Below are 8746 nucleotides of genomic sequence, written 5' to 3'. Positions count from 1 at the left end.
GATGGCAAAACCGATATTAAATCAACACAATATATTTGCTTATGCAGCTTGTTACAGATACAGTGTGCAAAGGAAAGCAAGAAAGATATCCATTTTTTTCGTAAATCACACCGCACTTTTTCAGCGTGGATTGATTCCGACATAGCACTACTGAAGGCCTAGCGATGAAATCCACGGCCTGCCACTGAATGACATGAAAGTCTCTGAAAGAAATTCAACTCTCAAGGACACTTTACAGTTGATTTCAAGACAAATTGCAATTTGCTCCGGAATTTGATGGATTAATACCTAATCACCCTGTTTAATGAAAAAAAAAACACACACATCCATTAAAATAAAAAAACAATCAATCAATCAATAAAATTCCCAAATTTCCCCATTGTTGGACTATTAAAGACAAAAGCCCTTAAAAGACAGAGAAATTGTCCATTTCAATCGTTTGTTTATTTCTTTATATTATTTTTTTTTTTTTGGGGGGGGGGGGGGGGATGGTGATTGTTTTATTAAACGAGGCGATGAGGTATTAAAGCACGAAATTCCGGAGCAGCCGAGGGACGGCGTGACTTTGTTCCTTCAGCGGAGCTTTGTGGCTTTGGCCAGAGAAGAAAACGCAAAGTAACGTTCATGGTCATGAGAAGCACTTGACGCGCTGCCTCGCTATTGGACTTTTTGGGCTGCAGAAAATGAAATGGTTGGAGTGGAACCCTAACCCTAACCCTAACCCTAACCCTACGCCCCCCCCCCCCCCTCAAACCCAGACCCCTCCTTCAAACTAGTCCCAACGTGCACTTGCACTCATCCTAATGGCCGAAGCCAATCCACCTCCATTCCCGTCGAGCACCTCTTCAGAGTCCGCTCGCCCTCCTTTGTTCTGACAATACACAAGCGACCATTCAAATGGAGGCGCTCTGTAATCAGCCAAATACTAGAGCCACCCCCCCCCCCTTCCCCCCACCCCTTTTTTTTAGAATAGGCGAGAGAGAGAGAGGAGAAAAAGAGCGAGAAAATCCATCGGTAATGGACTCGAACTACCTGTTTTTTAGTAGCAGATGTGATTTGGGAGAAGAAGGGGGTTGGGGGGGGTGCCACTCCCCCCCCCCCTATTTTCATAGGTTCGCAAAACTTTTCAATCCAGGGTATTACTTCCAATAACCACTCCGCATCAGAATCACAATCATCTTTACTGGCCAAGTATGTAGAACACACGTGGAATTTGTCTCCACGCTGCACTAGTATCATCATCCCAAAAAATTGCATCGAGACACTAGCCGCTTGTATTTGGTGACTGTTTGGAGAGCTAATGGCGACGGGGGAAGAAGCTGGTTAAATGTCCGCTGGATTTGGTGCGCATGGAAAAGGTGGTGGGCAGGGTGCGGAGGGTCCACTCGGATTTTCCACACTTAGCTGCGCGTGTTACATCGAAATCCAAATGCGGACGAGGTCAGTTCTCAACTTCATTTACAATCAAGTCAGTCACTGACATTCACAAATTGATTCCGGAATGGAAAAGATGACGGAGAGCGCCATTCCCGAATTACTTTGTTTTTTTCCCTTGCTTGGGTGCCGTTAAAGCGCTGGTCGGACCTCTTCCCCACATTAGAGCTTTGTTCCAGCTTCAGCTGTTGTTCAAGCGCTATCTAAACCCATATGTATGCATTGCACTGCATTTTGTACAGCCGCCCTCATTTCAAGCTCATATAACTCCAGCCCCATCTCACTTAGGAATTAACTTTTTTGTTCTTATGAAAGAAGAGAGTCTAAGGTTTCTTACGCTGCGTTGAATGTTTACGTCGTGCTAAAACTCCATATTTTGTGGCACCTGGAATTGGAGTGACAATGACAACAACCCTGGCACTGGACTGGACGCATTTTTGCACGTGGGACACTGAACGACTTCATATTATAACGCTACATTTAAACAGACTAGTGCTGTTTCTGCCAGTGAATGAGTGAAACACAGATTCTTGTTTGTTGTGGTGTTTGGGTAACATTTTGTACGTGTAACGCTAGGCGGGATTTTTCTAAATAGTGATCTGGAAAAGCCGACTGGACCCTCCGCACCCTGCCCACCACCTTTTCCAGGCAGGCCAGGCGCTACCGATCCATGCGCGCCAAATAAATCCAGCAGACATTTAACCGGCTTCTTTCCCCGTCGCCATTAGCTATGAAACGAAAGTGTACAGTGCCCCCATTTTTCTTCTGATGATACTAGTGCAGCGTGTTCTAGCGGAAACAAATAACTTGTGTGTTCTACATACTTGACCAATGAAATTAATTGTAATTCTGATTCTGGACGGAGACAATCTGCAGGCGACGCTCTGAAGTTTGAAAGAACGATGGAAGGTGGAGATACCGTTGAACAAATCCAAAGGTTTCAAGGTGTCAAAGAAAAATCCAAAACAATCTCGACAATAGTGGGGTCAACGTAGGAGTCGCCGAGGCAACCAGGCCAGACCATAAATCAAGCTCAAGCTCGCCCGAGTGTGATGATGATGATCATACGTGGGGCTTGTTTTGCTTTTTTTTTTAAGAAGCTCGCCCTCCTCTCCGGGAAGCCTTTCCATATTTTAAATCACGATGACATCGAGACATGGGGAGGAAGCGCAGTGGCTCTCGGGGATTTCACTTCAAATTACACTCACACCTCGGCTTACCAACGCTTTAGCTAACTAACTTTTCGCCTTACCAACATTACATTTGCGAGAACAGAATCTTGGCATACAAACCAAACCACATGGAGCACCACGGTGGCTGGCAGACTACTTTTACACACCCACTTTCTTTGAGTGCAGATGTGGTTTGCTATCAAGTGGAGTACTTTTGCTAGTATGGGAGCGAAAAAGACCCCACCGCTGCTGCTGCTCAGCCACAGAAAAACTTATCCTGTGACTGTAAAGTGACCTTGAGAGTTTTGAAAGGCGCTTACAAATCAAATGTATTATTATTATTATTGTATTTTGTGTAATTTGTAAAAAAGTAGTGTGTAAAAAAGTTTATTTAGTAGCAAATGATGTTTTATGGGGACCTGGGAACGGATTATTCTCATTTTAACGGTTTCTCATGGGGAATAAATGTTTGGCAGACAAACTTTGGGCCTTACAGACACAGACACTTTCTGGGAAGCAATTAAGTTCGCAAGCCGAGGTATGACTGTATTTTGTTTTTGTTGTTGTTGTTGTTTTGATGGAATGAATTCATTTGAAGCTAAGAGGCCGTATTTGAACAAACGGAGCAATTAGCCGCGTGTCAAAGCAAGCAGTCATCTCATCAACGTAAGAGCTCCAATCAAGAAAGCGAAGGAAGGGGGTGGTGGGGTGCTGGTAGGGTGCTGGAGGGACCACATGCGACGAGCACAAGAGCTCCGCGGGCCTCGGGGTGGGGGAGGAGGAGAGGGTGGGGGGATTGGACTCATTACGGATTGGAGCTTTTTTTTTTGTTGAAGTTCAGCGACTGACAAATGACCTTGTTGCGCCCGACTGCTCCTCGCATGTCCTTCAAAATATTTGGCCAAAAGGAGCAAAGTAGCGCCCCCGGGCCATTTTGGAAACGGAGCCAACATGGAGACACTTTCGCTTGAGGAAAAGGCGGGTTTTGGTCGGAGGAAGCCCAATGGGGATTCAATGCAGACGAAGAAGCTAGCTAGCTAGCTAGCTAGCGCGTCCAGTGTGTGCTCGTTTCATGACAATTTTCAGCGATTGGGTGGAAACAACTGGCGGGCCGTCAAGGCCTGCAAAGCCTTCTGTGCTGGCCAGTCTGTGATTCAGATATTTTTAGGCCAGCAGAGAAGGCCTTGCAGGCCCGGACAGCCCACCACTGCTTTATAATAATAATGATAATAATAATAATAATTCATGTGTACGCGCCTTTCAAAACTCTCAAGGTCACTTTAAAGTCACAGGATACGTTTTTCAGAGAGTGAGCAGCGGCAGCCACATGCACCAGCATTCACGCAACCCGGAATAACTCAAATAGATAAAAAACTAGCTAGTTAGCTAAAAGATAGCCATTAGATAGCCAACTAGCTAACAGATAGCCAAAAATAAAACTGAAATAGAAAGTTAGCTAGCTAATAATAATAATAATAATAAATTGTATTTATAGCACCTTTCAAAACTCTCAAAGACATAGCTAATAGGTAGGTAGCTAGATAGCTCATAGATAGGTAGCCACATAGCTAATAGATAGCTAGATAGCTAGGTAGCCAGCAAGATAGTTAATAGATAGTAAATAGGTAGTTAATAGATAGGTAGCTAGATAGCAAACAGATAGTTAGATTTTTAGCTAGCCAGCTAGATCGCAAATAGATAGCTAGCTAACGCGATAGCTGGGCATCTAGATTTTTACCATTGGCTATTTTGCGCCGCAAAGGAGATCTAGTAAGCATTTTTCCCCAAGAACGAACCCAGGTCACGTTTTTTTGTCCGATTTCACCTGAAAATGTTTCCTTTTGGAAGTCAAGGCAGCAGTTGCGTTAGCGCACGTCCATAAGACGGCGATGCTCGCGCATTCCTGCGCACGCCTGACGTCTGGTGCAAAACATCGGTGGCCCATCACGACCTGCAGAGACACGCCATCGTGACCTCCTTTTGGCGTGGAAAAAAGTAGCCCCTCCCCCAACGTCCTTTTCCCCAAACTTGGCGGAGGAATGCGCCCGACCCGACATCTTTGCCATAGCGGCCGGCGAGCTAATGCGCTGGCATGTTGCCGCTTGTCCAGGTGAGCGCGCCTCCCTCTTCCGTATTAATAGACCAGCGTGCACTAACGTCGCTGCTGCCTTTTACTCGCCGCGGATTTGTTTTTCTTCTTTCGCTTACGGGAAGACGTGATGATGAACTCCATCGCCATCGGAGCCCATGCATACAACATGCATACTGTCATTCAGTGGTAGGTCATGGATTTGATCGCTAGGCCTTCAGTAGTGCTATGCCTGAATCAATCCAGACTGACAAAGAAAATGTGGTGTGATGTACGACAAGTCCACTAGAGGGTACCATTAGCTAGGAAAATGCTTTCCGACGTTGCTTAATGATCATCATTAGAGTCCTGCAGAGTTCCATTTGATCTCGATTACTGTCAATCGTGGTCTTGACGTAATTGTTTGAGTTATTCCGGGTTGAGTGAACGCTGGCGTGTGTGGCTGCCGCCGCTCGCTCATAGAAAAAATATCCAGTGACCGTAAAGTGACCTTGAGCGTGTTGAAAGGTGCTTATAAATGACACGTATCATTATTATTATTATTATTATGTGTACATGTCTCTTTTATGTTTGTAAGGTTTTAATGCTGGCCATCTTGTTGCTATCTATTAGCTATCTGGCCAGCTAGCTAGCTACCCATTATGTATATAGCAAGCTAGCTATCTAGCTAGCTACTTATTAGCTAGCTAGCTATTTGAGTTAATTCCGGTTAAGTGAATGATGGTGCGAGTGTGTGTGTGTCTGCCGCTGCTCACCCACAGAAAAAAAGTCATCCTGTGACTGTTAAGTGACCTTGAGAATTTTGCAAGGCGCTTATAAATGAAATGTATTGTGATTATGATTATTGTTTTCCTGCTTTGTATGTTTTCAAAGGTGTTTCAGACACGCACCGAGGATGAAGTTGAAGAAGAAGAGAAAATGAAAATGAAAATGCGTGTGGATGCCAATGGCGGCTTGCTTCCCTTGCGGCTCATGTCAACGTTCACTTTGTTTCACCCTCGCCTTTGTTCCATTTGGAAGGCCTTTACACTTAGACACGAAAACCTTGTCGTGGCTTTCTGGCTGCTTGCTTCCTTTTGTTGTTTTTGCCCCGATCCAGCAGGTGATGCGCCTGCCTGTCACATCAAGCGCAGACGGCCTTCTTTCCTCTGAGCAAAGGTCAAAACAATCGAGACGGAAACGGGGGACCGGGAGGGACGAGGAGGGACGGAGGAGGGACGAAGGAGGGACGGAGGAGGGACGGAGGCCTTTTTGCACACCACACTCCACTGAAGCGCCCTTGAAGTCGGCGACATATGTCCCCGTAAGACATCTTCGGCAGGCATACCAATGTCAATCAAAGATGAACACAGGGATTTTTTTTAATTAATAATCCATTTCATTTGTAAGCCCCTTTCAAAACTCTCAAGGACGTAGTTAATTGATAGCGAGTTAGATAGCAAATAGATCACTAGCTAGCTAGCTATCCAGGTAGATAGCTAATAAGAAGAAGAATAAGAATAACACATTGTATTTATAGCGTCTTTCAAAACTGTGTGTTCTACATACTTGGCAATAAAGATGATTCTGATTCTGATCTGATAAATAACAAGTTAGATAGATTGATAGATAGCTAGCTCGCCAGGTAGATAGCTAATAATAATAATAATATTTGCATGTTCTCCCCGGGGCCGCGTGGGTTTTCTCCGGGTCCTCCGGTTTCCTCCCACATTCCAAAAACATGCATGGCAGGCAGATTGAACACTGTGAATTGTCCTTAGGTGTGAGTGTGAGAGTGACAATTCACTCTCGCACTCGCAGTTGTTTGCCTGTGTGCGATTGGCTGGTGTCCTTCGCCTCGCGCCCGAAAACAGCTGGGATAGGCTCCAGCAAACCCCCGCGACCCTAATGAGGAAGAAGCGCTACGGAAAATGGATGGATGGATATTATTGGGTGCAAATGAAAGAAAGATGTGACTGGCGCCGGGGGCCGCCAAAGTGTAAGCTTGGCAGGTGATTTAAAATAAAATTAAAAAAACAAAAGGATTCTGCTTCTTGTTTCAGTGGAACCCCTGCAACCCCGCCCACCCCTTCCTCCAACAACATCTGCACGTCCCAGTTTGAAGGGCAAATGGCAAGTGGTGTTCCAGTCGGCTGCAACGTCTCAACAACACTTACAGGACTGAGCGCATGTCACAAGTGCGCAATTCAACGCATGTTGACAGCACCTGCTCTTCTCTACCCTGTTTTTTCTTCTTCTTTTCCCCTCTAGGACAAGACGCACGCACACGTTTGGAAAAAGGGACTCAACTCTCCTTTTAAGTCCATTCAAGAAAAGAAAAGAGCAATATCCATTGCTTGTCAATCACCAACAGATGCAAAAATAAGTATAGTCTACTAGCTAGCTAGATAGCCAGCTAGATGGCGAATACATAGCTAGCTAGCTAACTAGATAATAGATATCCAGCCAGTTAATAGCTAGCGAGCTAGCTAGTCAGCTATATAGCTAATAGATGGCAACTAGCTAGCTAGATAGCCAGCCGGACAGCAAGTTAAATAACCAGCCAGCTGATATAGTTAGCTAGATAGCCAGTCAGCTAGCTAGATAGCTAGCTAGAGAGCCAGCTAGTTAATTCTTAAATGATATGGGCCCACATAACTATTTCAGCACTTTATTGGCACCCAAGCATGAAAACACAATCAACAAAGTCATTCAGGACTGGTGCTCGACGTCATCGTTTCACATTTCAAATACATTCGTCAATGAGTTTAGATTGATTGACTGTGTCTTTGTGTTGTCAGATTATTTGTTATTTTTGTGAGATAGACCTGCTGCTTTTACAGCAGCCCCTGTACTTTGTTTTTTCTACTTCTTCCTTTCCTTTCCTGCTTCCTTTCAGCACTTTGCTGCTGTGAAATGTCAATTTCTTCACTGTGAGGCTAATAAATGCTAATCCAATCGAGATCTAGGCAGGGAGGCAGATATATAGATAGTGATACCTTGGCTTACGAACTGAATTGGTTCCCAGAAAGTGTGTGTAAGGCATTCCAAACCTGAATTTCCCATAGGAAACCATTAAACTGAGAACAATCCGTTCCCAGGTCCCCCTAAAAGACCATTTTCGACGAAATAAGCCTTAAAAGTCAATCCAATCCAAAGTGGTCATGTACAGTCGCGCTGATGTGAACATTTGACTGACATTTTCCCCTGCTTGTTGCTGTTATTGTAAGCGTACCGCAGCGTAATTGCAGTTCCGCTCAAGAGCCTTTTGTACACCACAAAGTTTGTGTCTGTATCTGCACCTCCAGGCTGTGAAATTCCGAGTCGACCACAAGAAGGGAGGCGTGCGCCCGCTGGATTTCCACGTGCGTGAGCCACTATCGCTCTCCGTTTTGGACGGCTGCGTCGTGCGTCATCGCTTCCTCTTGCTTCGGGGGTCGGGGAAAAAGAGGTTCTGGGCGGGCCTGACAGACAAATAAGGGCTGACTCACACTCTTGAAGCCAATCAATTTCATAGCAAAGGTTTCGCGCATCGGCGCCATCCAGTGGAACAGAAACAAGACAATGATTTGCAAGCGTACTCTGGATGAAATAAGGCGCACCCACAATCAATGGTGTGTATATAACACAGCAATGGTGAAAAAAGATCGCCACCGGCAACTATCAGCAGTTCACCAAATGGGGGTGGGAGTATTGACAATTCTACAATCAATCAAAGGAGTTGCAATTTATTTATTTTTTTACGACCGGTGCGAGTTACGACAACCCGTACTTACGACTTATGTTGTTGTTGTTGTTTTTTTAATACTACGCCTGGCACCGACCGCAGCGCGCAAGTAGCCGGCAAAGCGTATTACAAGTTTGGCCAGCCAGCATGTCACACACTCGCACAGCAATCATCTGCGTGACGACAGTACAGTACAGTAGTTATACCGTGCAGATCGCATCTCGGCAACATCTCCTGTAGTACTGTACGTATACTTTTTTCCTTCGCCGTCCGCCTGAGTCCGAGCGGGTGGGCGGGCGACCTCTTCTGGTTGTTAGCAGGCAGAGCAGGCTAAGTATAACATTT

The 8746-nt window shown here is 45.3% G+C and overlaps 1 protein-coding gene and 1 long non-coding RNA gene across 5 annotated transcripts in view; one reads left to right on the top strand and one right to left on the bottom strand.

Annotated features, from left to right (window-relative positions):
- Positions 1-4206: 4206 nt before the first annotated feature.
- On the top strand, positions 4207-7336 carry LOC148902589 (uncharacterized). Its single transcript, XR_016114323.1, has 3 exons — positions 4207-4884; positions 5569-5998; positions 6738-7336. It is a non-coding gene; the product is annotated as an uncharacterized LOC148902589 (long non-coding RNA).
- The window catches only part of npm1b (nucleophosmin 1b), a 27457-nt gene continuing 26042 nt past the window's right edge, over positions 7332-8746 (bottom strand). For all 4 annotated transcript variants that reach the window (XM_088991230.1, XM_088991232.1, XM_088991231.1 and 1 more), the window contains exon 12: positions 7332-8138. The gene's annotated coding sequence lies outside the window, so the exon portion shown is untranslated. The remainder of the gene's footprint in view (positions 8139-8746) is intronic.

Source organism: Hippocampus bargibanti, linkage group LG02 (assembly GCF_051943395.1).
Source record: "Hippocampus bargibanti isolate YZ-2025 linkage group LG02, ASM5194339v1, whole genome shotgun sequence".
In the NCBI taxonomy this organism is placed as follows: Eukaryota; Metazoa; Chordata; class Actinopteri; order Syngnathiformes; family Syngnathidae; genus Hippocampus; species Hippocampus bargibanti.
Note: the sequence above shows the minus strand (reverse complement) of the source record. Positions and strands in the feature narration are given on the sequence as shown.